At 40.6% G+C, this 25,176-nt stretch overlaps 1 non-coding gene across 1 annotated transcript; it reads left to right on the forward strand.

The window, feature by feature from the left end:
- The first annotated feature begins 12,292 nt into the window (after positions 1-12,292).
- On the forward strand, positions 12,293-12,365 carry TRNAK-UUU (transfer RNA lysine (anticodon UUU)). The gene has a single exon. It is a non-coding gene; the product is annotated as a tRNA-Lys (tRNA).
- The last annotated feature ends 12,811 nt before the right edge of the window (positions 12,366-25,176 follow it).

The following is a 25,176-nucleotide window of genomic DNA, read 5'->3' on the forward strand; positions in this document are numbered from 1 at the left end:
CCCTTTCACTAAGATCAGCTAATGTCATGACTCACCATATATAGAATATTTATTATCCACTACATACTCCTCTTCTTATGGTATAAATTACATCTGGTCAGGTCAGGCAATGAAAGGGGGTGTGATAGATTCACAGCTTCTTACCCCTATTTATTCCTGTATAGATTTCTTAGTAAATTATACTCTCTTACTCCAGCTGCAATGCCACCTTTATCATGTATTAAATTTACCCATATGTGCAGGTGATTTCTGAGCTGTCTGTTCTATGACATTTTGTTTATCTTTGCACCAACAATGCATGCTCTGAATGTCTTGAGACTTCTAGTAAGTCATGATACTTAGTGTGGTAAATGCCACTACCTTTTCCTTCTTCAAAATTCTCTTGACTGATGTAATCACCAGGCTCACATTTTCTGTTTCTCTTCTCTCAAGTATTACAAGCTGGCATTGTCTGTTTCCAAAACACTGGTATCTAAGAGCTATATTATATATTTTTTCTGTTTTTCTAATTTTTTTATAGCCAGAGGACAATTCTCCTAGCAATTCATTTTTCACAAGCGGAAGCAGAATTTTCATTTTCAAAAAATGCACCACGGGCCAGGCAAGGTGGCTCATGCTTGTAATCCCAGCACTTTGGGAGGCTGAGGCTATTGGATCACTTGAGCTCAGGAGACCAGCCTGGGCAACATGGTGAAACCACGTCTACACTAAAAATACAAAAATTAGTTGGGCATGATGGCACATGCCTATAATTCCAGGTACTTGGGAGGCTGAGGCATGAGAATTGCTTGAACCTGGGAAGCAGAGGTTTCAGTGAGCTGAGATTGTGCCACTGCACCACTCCAGCCTAGGCAACAAAGCAAGACTCTCTCAAAAAAAAAATAAATAAATAAATAAAGCACCACAGAGATCATCAATTATTTTGAATATCTCATAGTATTTTGTTAAATTTTTTGATTACTTAATCTAAGACTATCTTAATCAACTGATTAATTTGTTTTTATCTATATAGCCTATTCCCTATATCATTCTTTTTCATAAGAAACCATTCTAATGAATTAAATGTTTACATTTTATGATAATGTTTTCTAGAAGAATATGTAGTGATATTTTGTGCATGTCTTTTTATATTCTATAAATTATATTTTATGTACATATCATTCAATTTCTGACTTTTTCCACAATCATCATTTTATTTATATAACATTTAAATGCCAAAATCAATACCTCATAGTATATATCTGTGATGGTTAATTTTATGTGACACCTTGCATGGACCACAGGATACCCAGATTAAGCATTATTTCTGGGTATGTCTGTGAGGACATTTCTGGATGAGATTAGCACTTTTCCCTCACCCTCTCTCAGATCTCTGCCAGTTACGCCTAAATTGTCTAAATTAATTAATTGTCTAAATCAATTAATCAATAATATCAGTTATGGGTATTATTTAGGAAATTACAAGTCTGTAAATCCAAGAAGAAAAACAAATGTTAATTTCATTGGCATCTAGGGTGACGTAAGAAATCAGGGGACAGTGAGGCTTATGTATTTCACAGCAAACCTTCTAGTAATACTGTACATTTTAAACTACTACAGGTATACTAAAGGAACTTCTAGTGAGACATACAGAATGCATTAGTTTTTATTTTTAATGTTGGGAATACTTACAAAGATGTTACAAGGTAGGAAAAAACCCTCAGGGATAGTTCTCCAGGACAAGTAACAGTAGGGGTATCGCCCCTGTATAAGAAAAGGCATGGGGATAGTTTAATTACTTGAACCCAGGAGGATAGAGTCTTGAGGGCTACCTTAAAAGGAGGTGTGACCTCCAGTGAAGGAGTGTGCCCATCTGTTACCAATAAATACCAGTTTACAGTGACTCTCGGAAAGATTGTTAGTGTGCTTTGTTAATGACCACTAAGGCAAGTCTTACCCAGAATATGCAGGATAATATGAACAATAATTCGTTTTTCTGGTCGAGTTACATTTATCTCTTGTCAGAATTTTAATGCGAAAACGAAGAACAAAGTTTTACATTCTTAAAATGTGATTTCTTTCCGTTGTTGATTGCATTACACGCTGCATTCCATACATGGCCACTAGAAGGCAAAGGTCTTGAAGGTGGAGTTAGAAGAGCGGTCCTGTTCATGCAAGGAATGTCTGCCCTTGTCTAGAATGATGTCATCACATTGATTGGAGTCAAGAGGGGACATCAGTCATATGGGCCTGTTGGCGCTGTGAGGCAACGGTCTCAAGAGTCCTCGAGAGAAAGAGAGGTGTTGTCCCTCCCTGGGGACAACCTGACACTAGGTGTGGAGCCAGCCGCGGGGATGGGCGACCGCTGTGGGGCCAGCGGCGGAAGTGGGGATAGAGCACAGGGTAAAAAACTCCTGCTACCGCTCCCCCTCTGCTGTCGGGTGCAGACCCGAGGTAGCCTCCAGGTGACAACACGGGTGGTGAGAGCCGCGGCATGAATCCACACTGTGGCTGAAGGTCAAGAATTGGCGGTGGCCCATCGGTAGCCCAGAGACCCAAATTGTGTCCGATGTGAGTGAAGGTCACCCCAGATCAGTGCGTCAGTTCCGTTTTGGCGGCCAAATTTCTGACGATCCCATGTAAGAAATGCCACACCCGTCAATAGGAGCGACACACGCGCTGGGTCTGTTTCTCGGATCGGGTCGCCACCCCAGTGCTGGGACTGTGCTGAAGACTAGAGTCTCAGACTTGGAATTTCGAGGAAGGTGTTCCAAAACGCTGCGCTCCCTGCGGCGAGGGACAAGAGCAGGAGCCCGACTTGCCTGGGTCCAAGGACAGTAGCTGGGAGGGGTGTGGCAGCCGCTTAGTTTGAAATCTTTCAGATACCCCACCGGAATATCATAAAGAGCACAAAGAACTTTTACATAGGAACAAAATAGTGAATCTACAACACCTTAAACGCCTGATAACTTCACAATGCATGCCTAGGAAACCAAATAGCAGTCAAATGGAGTTAGTCCCCAGAGAAGAGGAAACGCAGAGGAATCTGATAGGGAGCAGGCTTCAAAAATATTGAGCTGTCTCTCTCTTCTAGGAGAGAACTAACCCTGAACTGAAATTTCTGCAAATAGAACTGAGATTATACCAGACAATGTCATGGCTGAAGGATGGTAGGAAAGTTTAGAAAGTGCTTGTGTTGCTGGGCACAGTGGCTCACACCTGTAACCCCAGCACTTTGCGAGGCTAAGGCGGATGCATCACCTGAGGTCAGGAGTTCGAGACCACCATAGCTAACATGGTGAAACCCTGTTTCTACTAAAAACACAAAAATTAGCCGGCCGTGGTGGTACACGCCTGTAGTCCCAGCTATTTGGGAGCCCGAGGCAGGAGGATTGCTTGAACCAAGGAGGTGGAGGTTGCAGTAAGCTGAGATCATGCCACTGCACTCCAGCCTGGGCAACAGAGCGAGACTCCACTCCGTCTCAAAAAAAAAAAAAAAAAAAAAAATGCTTGTGTTTGAATTGGTACTTTGTCTTGAAACATCAAGGCAATACCATTCATTACTTTTGTCCGTAAAAAGAAGTCTAAGTATTTCAGAGCTGTGGGCAAAAACCCTCCAGACCTGTGCTAAGTTTTGAAAGCCAAGAGAAGCATGATTGCAGAGGTGCCAACCTCAGGCTTTTATTGAAACAACACAATAGAGAATCTTTGACATCTGATGTCTACAAAGTTACCCTGCCTTCTCTGCTCTCACAGGAGCCTATGCTACCAGTTCAGGAAAATCTGTCTCACTTACATCTGAACAGAAAATGAAGTATGCTGGGCCAGGCGCAGTGGCTCACTCCTGTAATCTCGGCACTTTGGGAAGTTGAGGCAAGCAGATCACCTGAGGTCAGGAGTTCAAGACCAGCCTGGCCAACATGGTGAAACCTGATTTCTACTAAAAATACAAAAGTTAGCCAGGTGTGGTGACGCACACATGTAACCCCAGCTACTCAGAGGCTGAGGCAAGAGAATCACTTGAACCCAGGAGGTGGGGGTGGCTGTGAGCCAAGATGGTGCCATTGCACTCCAGCCTGGGTGACAAAGTGAGACTCCATCCCACACACACACAAAAGAAGTATGCTGGTATCCACAGATAGCTGCAATAAAAATAAATACAAAAATTGCAATCTGATCTTTCTATACAAGTTTGCCCAAAAATATGGCTACAAAGAAGAATATAAAATAACATAATTCATGATTAATTCATAAAAAATTATAAGGAGGTATGAAAGGAAAATAAATATCAGGACCCCAAAAATCACTAAACCAAGGGAAAAGTCAAGCTGGGAACTATGTCAGGGAAACCTACCTCCCATTTTATTCCTGAATAAGATAGGTACAAAGATAAGAAGCTACATATCTCCCTCACAATTTGCCCACAAGGAAATTCCTTGTGGACAAAGAACAGAGAGAACTCAAAGTCTCCCTCTGAGGCTCACCTGAGACACATGTGTATCTGATTGCTTCATCTGCCCTATTGTTTATGTAAAAATGCAGTGCCTAAAATGCACTGAGCCAGACTAAATTGTGTTTTCAGCGGAAGGCTTATCAAGGACTCAAAATAATGCAACCTTTTGTGTCTTATCGACTTTTAACCCCCTACTTTCAATTGTCCTGTCTTATCAGACCGAACCAATGTACATCTTACACATACTGATTGATGGCTCATTGTCAGAGGCATTGGAACCAGAGCGACTCCCTCTTGAATAGGGGCTGGGTGAAATAAGGCTGAGACCTACTGGGCTGCATTCCCAGGAGGTTCAGGCATTCTTAGTCACAGGATGAGAGAGGAGGTCGCCACAAGGTACAGGTCACAAAGACCTCGCAGATAAAAGGATGCGGTAAAGAAGCCGGCCAAAACCTACCAAAACCAAGATGGCGACGAGAGTGACCTCTGGTCGTTCTCACTGCTCATTATAGGCTAATTATAACTCATTAGCATTCAAAAAGATACTCCCACCAGCACCATGAGTTTACAGATGCCATGGCAACCTTTGTTACCCTATGCGGTCTGTATGATCTGAGGAACCCTCAGTTCCGGGAATTGCCTATCCCTTTCCAGGAAAAGTCATGGAATAATCCACCCCTTGTTTAGCATATGATCAAGAAATTACTATAAGAATAAGCTGCAGAGCAGCCTATGTTGCTGCTCTGCCTATAGAGTAGCCATTATTCCTTTACTTTCTCTAATAACTTGCTTTTTACTCTATGGACTCGCCCAGAATTCTTTCCTGCACAAGATCCAAGAACCCTCTCTTGGGTCTGGATTGGGACTGCTTTCCGGTAACATTATGTCTCCCTAAAATGTGTAAAAGCAAGCTGTAAGGCCGGGCGCAGTGGCTCACGCCTGTAATCCCAGCACTTTGGGAGGCTGAGGCGGGCAGATCACCTGAGATTGGGAGTTCGAGACCAGCCTGACGAACATGGAGAAATCCTGTCTCTACTAAAAATACAAAAAAAAAAAAAAAAAAAAAATAGCCAGGCATGGTGGTGCATCTTGTCATCCCAGCTACTTGGGAGGCTGAGGCAGGAGAATCGCTTGAACCCAGGAGGCAGAGGTCGTGGTGAGCTGAGATCGCGCCATTGCACTCCAGCCTGGGCAACAAGAGTGAAACTCCTTCTCAAAAGAAAAAAAAAAAAAGCAAGCTGTACTTCGACTACTTTGAGCACATGTTGTCAGGACCTCCTGAGGCTGTGTCACGGGTGTGTCCTTAATCTTGGCAAAATAAACTTTATAAACTGATCAAGACCTGTCTCAGACACTTTTGGGTTAAACAGAAGCAATAATGGCTATAAAGAAAAAAACACAAAGCAGAAACACAAGAATTCAGGAAATACATTGCCAAAAATAAATATTTCATGACAAGAAAAATAAAGACTGTGAAACAGAAAATTACAGAACTCATAGAGACAAAGGAAAAAAATATTCAGGATTGAAGACTAAAATTACAAAAAGCACAAGGCGGGTACCACTGATAACATATAAGTGGATAGTGAGAATAGACATGAAAAATAGAAGAACAACAAAAATGTAATCAAATTAATTATAAAAATAATTATAGATATAGAGCAGGTGTTGATCTACAGCTGTGGACCAAATCAAGCCTACCACCTATTCTTGTGTGACCTTGAGCTAAGAATGTTTTTTCTATTTTTAAATGGCTCAAAAAATGAAAAGAATTTTATAACACATAAAAATGATATAAAATTTTATTTTCAGTTTAAAATTCAAATTAAGCTTTATTTAAATAAAGGTTTTTGGAACACAGTCGTACTCATTCATGTGCTATTATATTATATGTTGCTGCTTTCATGCTACCCTTCTCAGTGCCAGAGTTGAGTAGCTGCAGACCATATGGCCTGCAAAGCCTAAAATATTTACTATCTGATCTTTTACAGAAAAATTTTGCCAACTACTAATGCAGAATATAGGCAAGGGAGATTTTAAAAATACACAGATGTATGGAGGGACATGGTGGCTCACATCTGTAATCCTAGCACTTTGAGAGGCCAAGGTGGGCAAATCACATGAGTCCAGGAGTTTGAGACCAGCCTGGTCATAATGGTGAAACTCCTTCTCTACTAAAAATACAAAAATCAGCTGGGCATGATGGTGTACGCCTGTAATCCCAGCTACTTGGGAGGCTGAGGCAGGAACGTCGCTTGAATCCGGGAGGTGGAGGTTGCATGAGCCAAGATCTTGCCACTGCACTCCAGCCTGGGCAACAGAGTGAGACTCTGTCTCGAAACAACAACAACAACCACAACAAACCCACATAAGAGGAATTCCCCCCTCCAAGATAAGAATTATTGAAACAGAGCAGAATTTGCATTACATGATAAAATATTCATAATCTAAAAGAAAATTTGAATATATCTATTGAAAGATCACAAAGCATACCAGAGAAAATTGATCTCAAATAGTCAGGATAATTTCTACTACTGTTATTTGACTTTGAAGATAAAAAAATATTTGGGTAGCAGCTACAAAGGTCAAGTCAACATCAGGGGAAAGAAAATCATATTGGCATCTGATTTCTCTACAACAGCATCAAATGCCTAAAGACAGTAGAGCATCTACTATACACTCAAGGAAATATAGGGTGAATAAGGGGTTGTATATATTCAGATAAGCTGCATTTTTAAGTCAAATATTCTGGATAAACCACTTAAAAATGCAAGAGGTCAGGATATATTGATCACATAGACTTGCCTTCAATAAACAACTACACAAAGTATTCTAGGCAAACAAACAAATAAAATGACTGGGGAAATTACAACAAAAGAATTAACATGGGGCACTGAATATATTAAACTGCAGATTACCAAAACAGTGAGAAAGACAACGGTAACTAGAGAAAGTGGAAATGGTATATGCTATGACAATATAGAGATGATATAACTAAAAATTTGAAGGAGTATGGAGCAATACTGCAGAATTTAAGTTCACTGTACAATCTCTAATAACTAAGATAAAAAGTATTACTTAGGAGTGACAAATATTCTGTGCCTATGATTATTTAACTGAACCAAAGCAAACAGTGAGAGACACTAAAATTTGGTTGGAAATAAGATGGAAAGAAGGAAAGAAGAGAAAGAAATCCTATCTTATGAGTTAGTTCCAACAGAAACCTGAACAGCCAACCTTCAGAACAGAACTCTGCTAAGAACTGAAAACATTGTGAGTAAAGTTAGTAGTCAATTACAACAAAGGCAAATGCCTTTGAATGATTTCCTCTGGCTCTTGATGTGTGGATAGATGGATAGATGGATAGATGTTACTAATACTGCTTAGTTTACTTGATAATAGGGAGTGCTGACTTTGAATTTCAAGTAACTGAAACATTATTCCCGCCAAAAGAATTTCATTCTTTTCATTAGTAGGCCTATACTAGAAAAAATGTTGCTCAATTCTATAGTTATATTTTAAATTTTGTTAAAAATGTTTTCTCAGCTGAGCGTGGTGGCTCACACCTGTAATCCCAGCACTTCGGGAGGGCAAGGCGGGTGGATCACCTGAGGTCAGGAGTTCAAGACCAGCTTGGCCAACATGGTGAAACCCTGTCTTTACAAAATACAAAAATACAAAAATTAGCCTGGCTTGATGGTGGGTGCCTGTAATCTCAGCTACTCAGGCGGCTGAGGCAGGAGAATCACTTGAACCTGGGAGGCAGAGGTTGCAGTGAGCTGAGATTGCGCCATTGCACTCCAGCCTGGCCGGCGGAGTGAGACTCCATCTCAAAACAAACAAACAAATGTTGTTTTTTCTCTTACAATATAAAACTTACAGAATATCCTTGAGTTTTCCTCTTGACCCATCTGATCTTTTTACAGAAAACATTGGCTGACTCATAACATAGATCATGTTGGACTAGGGTAATATGAAGTAGGGCAGGAATACTTGAAATTGTCAGCTACTGAAGTTTGATGACATTTCTAGGAACAAGAAAATTTTACCTTTTAGAGGAGTTCATTTGGGGGACTTGAATTCAAACTCCTGATATTTGACTCAAAGTTCTCATGGTATTACTTCTCTACATTGTTTCAAAGTAATATTCTGGGTATTCTATCTGAGAAACAAGCAAATTTAATTAAGCAGGAAAAACTAAGCAAACAAAACACCACCAGATCACCAACCACACACAAAATAGTTAAAATTAGATACCCAATGGCCAATTGTTGCTTATAATATTTGTGTTGTCTTTCATGGGAAATGAAAGCCTCTGAAAGCTAATAAATACTAGTATGAAAAGTGACCAGTGCATGAACATCTTTCACCTTAAGTCAGGAAACCATTTGTGATAGGCTGAATAGTGGCCCCTCACAGATGTCCACATGCTAATCCCAGAAACCTATGAATATGTTACCTTACATGGCAAAAGAGATTTTGCAAAGTAATTAAGTTTAGGATCTTGAGATGAGAAAAGTATCCTGGATGATCCAGTTGGGCCCCATATAATAAAAGGGAAGTCAAGAGTGAAAGAGAGAGAAAAAGAATATGTGATGATGCAACCAGAGGATAGAGTGATGTATGGGCTTTGAAAATGGAGGACTAGCTGGGCACGGTGGCTCACACCTGTAATCCCAGCACTTTGGGAAGGCATGGCAGGCAGATTACAAGGTCAGGAGTTTGAGACCAGCCTGGCCAACATGGTGAAACCCCATCTCTACTAAAAATACAAAAAAATTAGCGGGGCATGGTGGTGGGCACCTGTAATCCCAGCTACTTGGGAGGCTGAGGCAAGGAGAATCGCTTGAACCTGGGAGGCGGAGGTTGCAATGAGCCGAGATCACACCATTGCACTCCAGCCTGGGTGGCAGTGTGAGACTCTGTCTCAAAAAAAAAAAAAAAAAAAAAAGAAAGAAAGAAAGAAAAAAGAAAATGGAGGACTGGGCCTTGACCTTGAATTCAGGGATACAGGTGGCCACTAAGAGCTGGAAAAGGCAAGGAAACAGATTCTTCTGAAGCCTCCAGGAGGAACAAAATCCTGCTTGATCTTGGACTTCTGACTGTATGAGAATAAATTTGTGTTAAGTTACCAAGTTTGTGATAATTTGTTGCAATAGCAAAAGGAAACAAATACATGACTTATTACTCAATAGTGATTATAAAACAAAGAGAGAGGTTCTTCCTAATCCAGGGTTTCTCAATCTCAGCACTATTGACATTTTAGGCTAGATAATTCTTAGTTGGTTGCAGATGCTGTCCCATGCACTGTAAAATGTTTAGCAGCATCCCTGATAACTAATCACTAGATGCAAGTAGCACCCTTCCCCAGTGTGACAACTGGAAATGTCTCTAGACTTTGGCAAAATCACTCCTAGTTGAGAACCACTGTTCTTGTTCTTCTGCCTCTCACATCTCTCTTATCTTATGCCATAGAATATATCACATCCCATCTCTTTACTTCACCCACCATACCATTAGGACAGCAGAGTAAAGTGACAGGGAGAAGGTATGTGGGGAAAGAAAGAAAAAGGCCATCAGGTGAAGAAAAAGAAGGTCTGGTGAGGACAATGGAGAAGGAAAGACATGCAGAATTATGGAAGAATGCTCAAAATGCCTGCCACTTACTCTCACAGAGAAGTTAAAGGACTGAAAATAGGAACTTATAGCCCTCCCCTTATCTATATTTTAAGACCTAGATTTTAAGACTGAGCTATTACCATTATTCCATGTAGAAATTTGTAAACATGTAATTTTTATTGAAAGGACAGAGGAAAGAAGAAAGAGGGAAAGGATTTCTAAACCACACTGGTCCAAAAAGAGCTGAAAGAAGGGCAATGTTCTAATGATAGCCTGCTTTATTCCAGCTACGCTAATCCAACCTTTCTGGAAGCCAGGCATATGGCAAGATTTGCTGCTTTCTTGGCCTGCCCTGCTCAGGAACGTAGCCTTTTGCTTTCCTGTGGGCAAAGCTGACTTTATTGATTTGTTCGTTCATTCATTCATTCATTCATTCATTCATTCATTTATTCATTTCACAAATATTTGTTGAATGCATAGCCAGGTTCTGATTCTGTAACTGGTACCAAAGATACAGAAGTAGAGCAGTGGAGGGAGACAGACAAATACATCAAACTAATTGGTGCCAACGCACTCTCATCAAAGGCCTCCAGGGATACACCTGAAGTTGAACAAGTTGGGTTTATTACATGTTGCAGCGAGGGAGAACACACACCGTGGAAACCTCGGGTGTCTCACTAATAGGGTGTTAGAAAAAAATTATAAAATTTAGACTTTTGCAGTGTGATTTGGGAGAGGGTTTAAGAAAGTAAGGCTTTGCCATGCTTTGGATACTGTCAGGAAGTGGGGGTAATTTTTTTTTTTTTTTTTTTTCTTGAGATGGAGTCTCGTTCTGTCGCCCAGACTGGAGTGCAGTGGCGCGATCTCAGCTCACTGCAAGCTCCGCCTCCCGGGTTCACGCCATTCTCCTACCTCAGCCTCCCCTTCTGCCCACACTTCAAAAAATACAAAAAATTATCCAGAAGTGGTGGCGGGCGCCTGTAGTCCCAGCTACTTGGGAGGATGAGGCAGGAGAATGGCCTGAACCCAGGAGGTGGAGCTTGCAGTGAGCCGAGAACACGCTACTGCACTCTGGCCTGGGCAACAGAGCAAGACTCCGTCTCAAAAAAAAAGAAAGAAAAAGAAAAGAAAAGGAAAAAGAAAAGCTTATTTGTTTGTTTATTGAGATGGAGTCTCGCCCTGTCTCCCAGGCTAGAGGGCAATGGTGCAATCTTGGCTCACTACAACCTCTGCCTCCTGGGTTCAAGCGATTCTCCTGCGTCACGCTCCGGAGTAGCTGAGATTACAGGTGCCCACCACCAAGCCCAGCTAATTTTTTTTTTTTTTTTTTTTTTTTAATTAGAGACCGGGTTTCGCCATGTTGGCCAGGCTGGTTTCAAACTCCTGACTTCAAGTGGTCCACCCATCTCAGCCTCCCAAAGTGCTGGGGTTACAGACGTAACCCCAGTGAGCCACAGAGCCCGGCCTAATGTTTTAAATAATAGAATTACTGACTCAAAAATAAATAGTCCTGGGTTAGGCAGTCCAGGTCTGGCACAGCTTCTCATGGAATAAGTCTCTTCCTGTCTTCCTCTTCTGCCACATTTGCTGTGGGGTTTTTGTCCCCATGGTCCCTCTTTACAGGTGCTCAAAGCGTCTCACGAATTAATGAATACTGAACGAACCATGAGCACTATTTCCTGAACTCCTAGGCCATTCTTGTCTTTGAATGAGTTGGGGCTCCAGACAAAATGCGAAGAGAAAATTAGAGGAGGACTTGTATTTTTATTTCCTCCTAGCTCTGAAGAACCTAGACATTCCATTTCTGAAAGTGTGGGAAAAATACCAAATGGGGCAACAGAGAACCTTCATCTTCTTTCCACATTTTTTAATTCTCTCGAGGATTCTCCTCAATTAGGCCAATCGTTCCTTAAAACGGTCTCCTCCTCCTGGTTCCTCCCTCCAAGATGGCGAGGGAGCCTGCAAATTCGGTCTCCAAGGATCCCTCTGCCCAGAGCAACGAACTCCCTTTGGCAATATAGGAATAATCTTCATTCTCCCTGCAACTGTGCACATTAATAGGCTGTTTAATGAAAGTACAGTGTGGAGGTTAAATTATCTGCTTGGTGATAAAATGGCTTAGGTGATTGAGCCACAACCCTGGTAGTTTCTGAAACCATGGATTTCCTGCAGCTTTTCTTGGCGATCCAATTACTGATGGGATTACATTATTTAAACAATGAACAAAGTCACTATTACAGAGCCTGGGTAGCTCAGTCGGTAGAGCATCAGACTTTTAATCTGAGGGTCCAGGGTTCAAGTCCCTGTCCAGGCGATAAGTGTGGTTTTGACTTCTGCCACACATAGAAGTCAAAACAGAAAACTTCTGCCATATGTGTCAAAACTGTTGTACACTTTACTAGCCTTACTTACTTATACCCTCCAGAGACTAACTAAATCACATATTTGTAAGCAAATTTAGGATTATGGTAAAGATATTGTAACAAGTAACTTGCACTGGAGTTATTGGATAGCCACTTTCAAATTCCGTTACCTGGTGGGGGATAACAACATCATTCTAGAGGGTGTTGCAGTTTGGGAGGACCCTAGTAGCATGTAGACTCTGAGAGATGGTAGTACACAAAACCCTGCAAGAAACACTTATAAACTAAAATCCAGACAGACTTTGAAATTGTTAGTCATCCGTTTTGTGCTTTCCTTACAAAGCTACTGCCCTTATCTTAACATATAATCTATTAAAAAACAAACAAACAAACAAACCCAGAAATGGGCTTTTGTGCATTTTTTCTGTGTACAGCTCTATAGATTTTTATAAGACATGAAATGGGTTTTGGACAAAAAGTCAAAGTTTTTACCCAGTGGATATTGTGAACACAGTAAGTGCATATTCTTTATGACTGGTTCCCTCATTTTCACTAAGTCATATGTACCCTGGAGAAGAGGAGTAGAGCTAAAGAGATTTCTATCAGAGAAACCCTGTATTTGAAAAGTTGTGGAAGTTTTCCCGCCTTCAAAGTGGACCTCAGAAATCCTTCAGTAGGCAGGGCAGCAGGAATCGTCAGTCCCTGGATGCACCTGACATAAAAATGAAGTATTATTTTAGCAGAAACAGGTATTGAAAGGTCAAAAGTCTGCTGTTCCCCAGACTGAACCTCCAGCTCTCTCTTTGGTCTTGATTCAGCGGTCAAAGGATGAGATCTGTAAGTAGAGTGAGAGCGGCCGGGCGCGGTGGCTTATGCCTGTAATCCCAGCACTTTGGGAGGCCGAGGTGGGCAGATCACGAGGTCAGGAGATCGAGACCATCCTGGCTAACACGGTGAAACCCCGTCTCTACTAAAAATACAAAAAAAAAAAAAAAAAATTAGCCGAGCGTGGTGGCGGGCGCTTGTAGTCCCAGATACTTGGGAGGCTGAGGCAGGAGAATGGCGTGAACCCGGGAGGAGGAGCTTGCAGTGAGCCGAGATCGCGCCACTGCACTCCAGCCTGGGTGACAGATCGAGACTCCCTCTCAATAAATAAAAAAAAAAAAAAAAAAGAAGAAGAGAGGAATTCATGGTTCCAAAGACTTTCAGGGTCTCCCAAAGCGTGTCTCAATCACCTGGGGACTCATGTTTCTTCCTGAACTTGAAGAGATGTGTCCAATTTAGTAATGACTGGAGTGAACAAGGTTTCCTCTTCAGAGGAATTAAAAGATACAGAAAGAGGCCGGGTGCGGTGGCTCACCCCTGTAATCCCAGCACTTTGGGAGGCCAAGGTGGGCGGATCACTTGAGGTCAGGAGTTCAAGACCAGCCTGGCCAACACGGTGAAGCCCCATCTCTACTAAAAATACAAAAATTAGCTGGGCGTCGTGGCACGCGCGTGTAGTCCTAGCTACTCAGGAGGCTGAGGCAGGAGAATTGCTTGAACCTGGGAGGTTGCAGTGAGCCAAGATCATGCCACTGGACTTCAACCTGGGTGACAGAGTGAGACTTGGTCTCAAATAAATAAATAAATAAATAAAAATAAAAGATAGAGAAAGAAGAATGAAAGTTATAACTTACCATACAAGACAGAGGATTTAAATCTGTTGTCCCCTTCGACATTTTTTCTGCACTTTCACAGTTGGGATTTCCTGGGTTATTTAGGGTTGGGTGGGGATGGGAAGTGGAATGACTGCCCACTTCCAAGGGTTTTGCAGGCGTAGAAGACCACCTCCCACATCTCTTGTGCTTCTCCCTTTTTAGCACAACCATCCTAGTGCTAACTTTTCCTTTCTCCTCTCCTCCACCTTTCCCTGGGTCCTTCTTCTTTTCCCTCTTGTCTTCTCTTTTCTTCTACCTTTCATTCTCTGTTACCTCTCATTTGCTACTTAAGTGTTTCCTTTCCCATCCATAAGGGCAAAGTTGAATGAATCACTTGGTAATGCACCACCTTGAACATCAGAGATTCCATATTAATACATGTCCTCTTCTAATATGCTTCATCACATCTTATCTCAAGTTCCATCTCATTCAAAGACAAGAATGACCTAGACGTTGAAAAAGTAATATTTGCTGCCACAGTCATATTCGGCCTTCAGTCATGCATGAGACATGGTTGAGCACATTTGCAGAAGAAGAAAGGAAGCAATGAGGTAAGAACCAAGACAACAAGAGACTTCACAATGTTTCCCACAATAATGTCAGTTTCTAAATAAATAAATAAACCAAAACCATGGAAAATGATGAAAGGCTAGATTTTGTCAAGTATGGGACAGGGCAGAAACAGAAAGCAGTGGCTGTGATTTACATAAACTGCGTTGTTTTTCTCTCCTGGGGGACTCAGAGTTGGGGAAAACAGAATAATTTTGGAGTCCACAAGTGCCATATTGAAAATGTTAGTATGGTTTCACCGATCGAGGTCTGTGTTGTAGGTCCAGCATGCATCTGCTGTGCAATCTGACTTTGCATAAGTTGCCATGAAAACAGTCCTATGGATTCACATAAATTGGTTCAGCTCAACACAGAAGTACAATTTTATTCTTCATTCTTGATTTGTTTTCCTTCTGTTTTCATCCATTTCCTCCATCCCCCTACCTTTCATCCCACGAGTCTCCTGCATTTCTTTCTTCTCTGAATATTATGTACTAGCAACCTCTGGCCAAAGAATGAGATGGATGTGAGGGTGAGTATAGGCATAGCTCTGAGCATGTAAGGGTGAAAGCTATACAAGGGGAGATGGAACCCAAGTTAATTTTAAGATTTCATGAGTTTTCTGTAGCCTGGGAACTTTAGATTCAGGTTTTTCTTCCTTCCCAAATTTTACATTCTCTGGCTTTTTCTGCTCAGGTAAGCGTTTGCCTTGTCAAAGTGAGTATTGTGGAAATTGCTTTATCAGTATTAAAAGACTGTAGAAAAGAGATTTAAAAAATGCTACATGTAGTGGGATATTTGACTGTTCAGGTGGTTAATCTGTTAGTAGAATTTGAAAACTTAGGTTTAAATTCTGTGTTGTCAAAAATTTTATTTATATTATGCCACATGGCATTATTTGGGGAGGCACAAATGTTTAGATAAAAGAGACTTCTTGCAGTCTTTGTTTCACCTTGCCTTCTTTAGGAAGCACTGCAGTTCCCTCATCCTGTATTCATTCTTACCCAGGGCTCCATTTAAATTACTTTCAACGGCTCTAGTGTATTGCTCAAATTACAGTTATGCCACTAACTGAAAACAAGGTACCCCATATCTGAGAATCCCATTAAATTTAAACAAGTTGCCTTATACTCTTAGGGGAGTTACTAAACATAAAATAGCAGACAAACAGGTATGCCTCACTTTAACCATCAGAACTATTGCTTTGCTTACATTCTCTACGGTTATAGCACACATTGCCTTGAAATAGTCCATGGTAAGCATGGACACTCTTTGCCAATGAGTAATAATTAAGATAAGATAATTAAGACTTTGTCACAATTAGCTTGACAAAATGGGACCCCGTGGACCTCCCTTTTACCCCTGTCAATTAAAATAGTTAATACAGTATAATATAAATTAAAACAGGACTTTCAACTATTGAGCCCATTGCATAAGCTCTGTTTAGAGAAGGGGTGATTATCCCTACAGTTTCTTATTGAACAGCCCAGGTTAGCTTGTTATTAAACTTGGAAAGCATGAATGCCTCCTAATGGAAGATTACTGCAACCTTAATTCCATGGTCCCACCCATTAAGGTCCTTATACCAAATATTATTGTAATTACTGACTCCATTTAATTGCTAACTGGTATATACTCTGTAGTCATAGATTTGTCTACTATGTTTTGTTTAGTGGCTATTTCAATGCCTCAAAGCTTCTCAGTTTGCCTGCATCTGTGAAGGAACACAGTACATCTTTACCTCCCTACCATGGGTTATCGCATGTGGCTTGCCATAGCACATAATCTTTGCTGGCAAGATCTTAACTGCATCCAACTTTCTCCAGAAATATGGGTGTGATATTACATTGATGACATTCTTCTCTGAGAAGACTTATTTGACACACACACTCATTCAAGACATACAAACATTTGGCTGAGTGCGGTGGGTCACATCTGTAATCCCAGCACTTTGCGAGGCCGAGGCGGGTGGATCACCTGAGGTCAGGAGTTCTAGACCAGCCTGGCCAACATGGTGAAACCCTGTCTCTACTAAAAATAAAAAAATTTGCTGTGCATGGTGGTGGACACCTGTGATCCCAGCTACTCAGGAGGCTGAGGCAGGAGAATCACTTGAACCCAGGAGGAGGGGGTTGCAGTGAGCCAAGATTGCACCATTGCACTCCAGCCTGGGTGACAAGAGTGAAACTCTGTCTCAAAAAAAAAAAGGCATACAAACATTCACAAAGGACCTCACAATAAAGGGATGGGCCATTGCCCCTCATGTGCAAAAGTAAAATTATATAATTATCTCCTTTATTATTGGATGTTGAACTTTGACAAAATTATTACCATTTTCTAAGACACTCTTAAGAACAGTTGGATAGTCCTTTAGCATTATAAAATACAAACACCTCAAGCCACAAGCCAATCAACATCTTGCTTTCTTACTCATCCTTCAGCCTAGCACTTGCACTTTGAAATATTTATAGTTAAGATACATTTCCAACAATATGAAACTATCTACACATATTAACTTCAAGACTATTTGAAACTGCAAAATACTGGAAACTACCTAAACTACCAAACATAGGACATTTATTGAATGAACTATTGTTTCACACATAATGGTGTAATATGTAGCTATAAAAAGTAATGAGGGCCAAGTGCAGTGGCTCATGCCTGCAATCCCAGCATTTTGGAAGGCCGTGGCAGGAGGACTGTTTGAGCACAGGAGTTTGAGACTAGCCTGGGTAAAATAGTGAGAGCCTGGGTAAAATAGTGAGACCCTGTCTCTACAAAAAATAATAACAATAAATTAGCTAGGTATGGTGGCGTATGACTGTGGTCCCAGCCACTAGGGAGGCTCAGGTGGGAGGATTGCTTGAGCCCAAGCGGTCGAGGCTGCAGTGTGAGTTCCTTCAGTCACTTGGATTGCAGAGCCTTAGATTGGCTATATCTCTGTACTGGCAGAATTTGACTGTCTCAGTTGACTCAGTGGACTTTTTGTTAGACCTGGACAACAGACGCAACATGCATCCTGAAATATTAATGGCATCTACTGATGCCTGCTGAAGTCTCCTCATACCACAAACAACAGATCTTCTAAATGAGGGAGAGCAAGTAGGGAGTGATAGAAGAAAGATCTTGTAGAACTGCCAGAGAATGCATTTATTTTCACTCATCTTTGTTCATATGAAGAATCCTTAAGAAACAGTATAAGGAAAGAGTAAGACCTTAAAATATCCCATCCAATTGTGGTACTAAAGTTAAAAACATACACTGACCGGATTTACAACTGGATAAACAGAGGGACAGAACTAAGTGACCTGGTTAAAGGTGTCTCTGTCTCTGCTAACACCTCATTAACTCGATTTGAAACAGTGCTTAACAACTTAAAGTTTCATGTGTTACAAAAAATTGTCAGAATCTTGGAAATGGGCAAGAGAAATGATTGGGTGTCTTTTCAGTGAAGTGTTGAGCATTGTCTAATGGACCTCTGGAAATTACTTGATTCTGAGTGTGTACTTTTGATCAAATTTTTATTTGTTGAACTGTTCGAGGACTCCACAGGAGAAAAGTTGACTTGTAGGTAACTGATAGTAATGCAAATGATATTAGACCATACCAACTCAAATAAATTTTGTCTAATAGAAATATAATTAATTTCCAGTAGAAAAGATAACCCCAGATATTACATTTTACTGTCCTGTACCCCAGATATTGCATTTTACTGTCCTGTTTAGATTATTATTATTTTATTATTATTATTATTTTTTTTTTTTTTATTTTTGAGACAGAGTTTCGCTCTGTCTCCCAAGCTGGAGTGCAGTGAGGCCATCTTGGCTCACTGCAACCTCTGCCTCCCAGATTCAAGCCATTCTCCTTCCTTAGCCTCCCGAGTAGCTGGGATGATTCAAGCCGTTCTCCTGCCTCAGCCTCCGGAGTAGCTGGGATTACCAGCGGCGCGCCACCACGCCCGGCTAATTTTTGTATTTTTGGTAGAGACGGTATTTCACCAGTTGGTCAGGCTGGTTTCGAGCTCCTGACCTCGTGATCTGCCCTCCTCGGCCATCCAAAGTGCTGGGATTACAGGCGTGAGCCACCGCGCCCGGCCTGTCCTGTATAGATTATTAATCAGTTTTCCATGTATCATTTACTTATTAATTTCCCCAAGAATCCTAAAATACAAATTGTTATCTTAAATTCACAGATGAAAGGAGAGGACAGAATAACCCAAGACATGGCCCAATTTGCAAGTGATGCAGCCTAAATGTAAACTTCACTATCCGCCCCAGTAGTTCGGCCCTTTCTGCCTCAGAGTCACTCCCGTGGGAGGCAGGCCTCAAACGACTCTCAACAACTAGCACGCTTGGAACACACTAAGGCAAAGAAAAACGCATTTCTTGCTCCCAACCAAACAATCGAGGAATGATAACTCCCAATTAGAGATCCTGGCGTGTTTCTAGAGCCAGCTGAAAACACTTTGAATCCTGGCGCCTTCGGTGACCTCTCTTCCCAGAGAGAAAGTGGCAGTGGACTGCCATCAGATGATCTCTTGCTGCGTGAACCCATTGATAAACCAATACGCGGGAATCCGACTTAAAATGACAAAACCAGGGCCAGGCGCAGTGGCTCACGCCCGTAATCCCAGCACTTTAGGGGGCCGAGGTGGGCGGATCCCCTGAGGTTGGGAGTTCGAGACCAGCCTGACCAAAATTGAGAAACCCCATCTCTACTAAAAATACAAAATTAGCCGTGTGTGGTGGCGCATAGCTGTAATCCCAGCTACTCCCGAGCCTGAGGCAGGAGAATCGCTTGAATCCGGGAGGCGGGAGGCGGAGGTTGCAGTGAGCCGAGATCGCGCCATTGCCCTCCAGCCGGGGCAATAAGAGTGAAACTCCGTCTCAAAAAAAATAAATAAATAAAATAAATAATAAAAACAAAACTAGAAACAGCTGCTTTTTAAGATTGGCCTTATTAAGGCTTGAGTCTCTCAATAAGATTGATATTGTTTAGGTTGTTAATCAAAACCAGCTACTTCATCTCCCCGTCGGGGAATCGAACCCCGGTCTCCCGCGTGACAGGTGGGGATACTCACCACTATACTAACAAGGAAGACCTGAGGAAAGTGTAAAAAGAAACTCAATTGAAATGGCATTCATACATTGGCTACTGAATTTTAATTCTTGGCAGAGAATTCCTAAAAATATGCTAATCTTCATATTAAAAAGTTGTTTTAAAATTGTATAAAACAGATTTCCCATGTCGCTTCGAAAATCTGAAAACGGCAGTTCTGCAAAAGATTATGACTTTGCTGAAAATAGTTCTAGGTGATGAATAGCAAAGAAATGTTCATTAATAGTAAGGAGTACAGTAAACTTAAAAAGCTTTCTCTGCTCGAAATATCCTCCTTTCTTCTTCAACTCAAGTTTATTCGTTATAGGTTTACCTCAAGGTCACCGTCCCCCAGGATTTTTTCTCGGACCAATGTGAGTTAGATGCCCTTCCTCTGCTTCTGTTTACCATGATAAAAATCGTACATTTATGAATTTCTACATTTTCTTTCATAAAGGAAAGATCTTAAAGTCTAGGTTTTAGATTTTGCAGCGGTGACATTAAATGGGTGTTTATTTTTGCATAGCCGTTTAGTAGTAGAAATCCCATTCCTAGGAATGTGCCTCAGTGAAATTCCAGCTGAGCTCAATAAGTGGCTTCACAGAAACAAGATATTCATTGTACCAATTTGATGTAACAGGGAATTAAAGGCAACCTGATGTGCATCAGAAATCTGAGTGTGTACTGAGAGAAAATCAGCAAGTTTTCTAGCACTGCCGTAACATGTCACAGACTGTGTGGCTTAAAACAATAAAAATTTGCTCTCAGTTCTGTTGTCTGGAGTCTGAAATCAAAGCGTCTGCAGTCACCCTCTCTGAAGGCTCTAGGGAAGAATATTTCCTTGCCTCTTTCTAGCTTCTGATGGCTCCTGGAAACCTCTAGTGTACCTTGGGTTGTAGCTGCGTAATTCCAATCTCTGTCTCTGTTGTTATGTGGCCTTCTTTTCTCTGTGTCTCTGTATGTCATCTCTTCTTATAAAGACACCAGTCATTGGATTTAAGCCTCACCCTAATCCAGTATGACCTCATCTTAACTAATTACATCAGCAAAGACCCTATTTTCAAATAAAGTCACATTTTGAGGTTCTGGATGGACACAAACTTGGGGGCAACATTATTTAATCCACTACAACTAAGAATGAAGAAGTGTTATATGCATGAGCTTAATTAACTACACCAAAGTAAACATTAAGAGCTGTAAAATTACTGATTAAAATTAGCTGTGGGTGAGAGGGAAGAGAGGTGGGGAGGAAGAATATGCAATCTTGCATTGTTATTGTTCAAACTAAGGAAACAAAGAGATTGTCCAAAGAAACACAATAACCAAACCCTTAAATAATAATGTAATGATGAAGATAACTAATAGATAAAAACTACAAACTTTCTAAAAATATCAGAAGAGGTAGAATGACAAAATAGCTTGTTTTCAAAATAGAAACTGAAAACCTAAATAAGTGGGAAAATATGTTTACGGATAAGAAGACTTAATATCTCAACTATATCATTTCTTCCCAAACTGATCTATTGATTCAGTGTAATTTCAACATAAATTCCAAAAGTGTTTTTCCAAGGACTTGATAAACTGGTTGTAAAATTATATGGAAGTGCATAGGAACTATAATAGCAAGAACACTTACTAAAAATAAGGAGAGAATTGCCAACAAATTTGCAGGACTTATTAGACATTCCAGAAATTCGTATATTAAAACAGGTACTGATACAAAATCTTGAGTTGACAAAATATGAAAAAGAACTCATTTAAAAAGCCCATACATATATAAACTCTGGTATATCGACAGAAGGTTATGCTAGATCAGAGGAGAGTTGGGGGTATTTAATAAATGAAGCCAGGAATATAATATTCCTATAGAGGGGAAACATGAAATTGGGTAAAGATTAACACCATGAGCCGGGCGCAGTGGCTCACGCCTGTAATCCCAGCACTCTGGGAGGCCGAGGCGGGTGGATCGCCTGAGGTCAGGAGTTCGAGACCAGCTTGGCCAACATAGTGAAACCCTGTCTCTACTAAAAGTACAAAAAATTATATGGGCGTGGTGGCGGGCGCCTGTAACCCCAGCTACTCAGGAGGCTGAGGCAGGAGAATCGCTTGAACCCGGGATGTGGAGGTTGCAGTGAGCCAAGATAACGTCGTTTCACTCCAGCCTGGGCAACAAGAGAGAAACTCCGTCTAAAAAAGAAAAAAAGATTAACACCATGAAGATCAAGGACATAAATGTCAAAAACAAAATTTACAATTCTTAGTAGTATTTATAGAAATCAATCAGGACATTGTATGCACTAGTTAGGTAGTAAGATTGAGACATTTAATACAATAAATTGGCTACACTAGTGATAGAGAAACTGATATGACAAATGGTACAGAGATTAGCAAGAACGGGAAATCACTAAAGGGCAAAAGCCTCCGCCACCTGGAAGAACCTGAAGCCACGGCAGGCTTACCCTTCAGGCACTTGACACATTAAGATGTAGCGGAAACCCAGGAGGGATGGGCAATTCCCTGTTTCCACTTTTCCTTTTTCCCTTTCATCTCCATTCGGTGCCTAACATTGGTTAAGTCCAGCCAGAAGTCAGTTGACAAGGGAGTCTGGGAAACGCAGTTTACAACAACGTCATTGCAGTGTAGAGCACAAAAGAGCATGGGTGATGAATAAGTCTGAGCAAAAACAGCTAAGTGAAGTCTACCTCTTTTGCTACTTATCATCCAATCTCAGCATTTTACCAATATGTAACTCGCATTTAAAAACTAATGCTTTCTGCATATGAAGAGATCCTTAAACTCCCCCAGAAAAGAGAAGCAAGTACCATCACACTTTCTGGAAGAGACAGCATTATTAGAGCCTAGGAATTGAAATTATCTGGCTTAAGGTTTAATGGTACTACTCCTGTGTAGTGAGAGCTAAAGCGAAGGAGAACATGGCAGCTGTTCCCATAGAGGGTGCCCAAAGCAGGCAGACAGTGATAGAAATTATCTGACTTCTTTATTTCTTTTACTCTCCTATCACCCACCAGTGCATTTTGTTGACTAAACTGAGCTGCAGATAAATGTGAAGTAGGCTTGGGAAATACAGTCTGAGTTCAGCCCCCTTTGATGTGGGGAAAAGGTGCAGGAGAAGGGTGAAGAAAGAATTTGAGAAGCAAGAGGCAGTGATTACCACATATATGCAAATATGTATTGGAAGAAGTAAAGACTGGAAACACTGGTTAAACAAGACACAAAAATGCTCCAGGTTTAAGAAAACCTTGATGTTTATGAAAGTAATTACAGATTAAATTGAAAACACAAGTTACACTGAGAAAGATTAAACTGCATTCAAATAATTGAATTGCAAGGAATGATTAGATAAGGAGAAAGATAAAAAGTGTAGCAAGACTTCCACATGTAAATAAATCAAATATATACACGAAATAATCAAATAGATAAATAAACTGACGTTTAGAAGAAAATTCAAATGTATAAATCCAAACATATGTAGATATGTTCAACCTCATTGTGATAAAGGAATACAAACCATCACTACAATAAGATACTATTAACCTCCACTTGATCAGATTAAAATGAAATGTGCAAAAATAACAGCAGTTGACTATTTGGATATGTAGTAGTATCCCTAATACATTGCCAAGAGAGGCATCCATTTTTACAACCCTGGAAAATGGTTTGTCATTATCTCAAAAAGTTAAACATTTACAAAATCTAACAAATTAACAATTTGTCTTCTAGGAACACAAACACACACACACACACAAAGTACTTGTAACTCTGTACCATGCCACATATGCATAATTTTTCATAGAACTGTTAACAATATTAAATATACCTGGAAACAACTCAGATGCTCATTGGTTGATGTTGAAAGGCCTGATGCAAAGATTTTTGAAGTCTGCACTCTGAAATGAGAAAATTTCCCATGGTATATGCATAATATATGCATGACAATTATTCATATATTAGCTGTTCTTATCCCACAAAAAAATTCTCAATATATTCTAAAACGTAGAAATAGTAGAAATCAACAGTTTCTGACGCTTGAAAATTATAAAACTTTCTTTTAAAAGCTAGGGCCGGCCAGGCACGGGAGCTCATGCCTGTAATCCCAGCACTTTGGGAGGCCGAGGCAGGTGGATTACCTGAAGTCAGGAATTCGAGACCAGCCTGACCAAAATGGAGAAACCCCGTCTCTACTAAAAAATACAAAAATTGGCCGGGCATGGTAGCGGGTGCCTGTAATCCCAGCTACTCGGGAGGCTGAGGTAGGAGAATCGCTTGAACCCGGGAGGCGGAGGTTGCAGTGAACCGAGATCACGCCATTGCACTCCAGCCTGGGCAATAAAGCAAAACTGCATCTCCAAACAAAAAACAACAACAAAACACTAGGGCCAAGGGGAAAATATAAACAAAAAGCATAAAATTTCTATACAACAAAGGCAATGAAAATATTATGTAGCGGACTCCATACGATAACACTAAAGCAGTAATCAAAGGAAAACTTGTAGACTTAATAAAAAGGAAATAATACTTCTACCAATAAAAAGGAAATAATATTAAAGCCAAGACTCTGTCTCAGAGAGTGACTTAGTTTGGGTTCCCAAGAAACAGATTATCTGAGACAGAGATTATGTGCACAAAATTTATTAGAGTACACAGAAGAAAATGTAGAAGAATGAGAGAAAAGCAGAATTGGAGAGATGAAAAAGTAAAACTGCAAAGCAGTTACAGCAGAGGCTTCAGCCAAGCCACAGGAGCTCTGGTAGGATGCCCTTCAGAACTGTCCCAAATTGAAGCAAAAATATGGTCATTGGATACTGTATGCCCCAGAGAGAGAGTCTAGTCCTGAGAGAGTACAATCTTTGGCAGGGGCGCTGTTCCTTGAGGCGAAATGACACTTTAGCAGTCAACACTCCTTGAAGCTATGAGAATGGAGCTTTGATACTGTGGAGAGGGGTAGCCCTATCAGATGTTAAAATATACTCTTCATGCATCTATAATTAAAGCAGTATAGCATTCACAAATGAATAGACAGTCTAGTAATGTAATACAAAGTCCAGAAGTAAATAAAATCACATATGGGTATTTAATATTTGATAAAGCATGTATTTCAAGCCATAGGTGCAAAGATGGACTTTATGACAAGTAGTTCAGGAACAACTTGTTAGCCAATTAGAGCTAAAATGAAATTCAGCCCTCACTCTTTATGCAAGAATAAATTCCAAATGAATCAGTGATCTAAGTGCAAACACTGAAACCTACAAGTATTAAAAAGAGTCATGTGTGAATTCTCTTGTAGCCTCGATATAGAAAGTTTCCTAATTATAACTTAAACTGTAGATATAATAAAAGAAAATTTAATATCTTAAAGTACCTAAAATATGGTACAAAAAAATGATAAACAGACTCT

The sequence above is a fragment of the Pongo abelii genome, chromosome 5, assembly GCF_028885655.2.
Source record: "Pongo abelii isolate AG06213 chromosome 5, NHGRI_mPonAbe1-v2.0_pri, whole genome shotgun sequence".
Lineage (NCBI taxonomy): Eukaryota > Metazoa > Chordata > Mammalia > Primates > Hominidae > Pongo > Pongo abelii.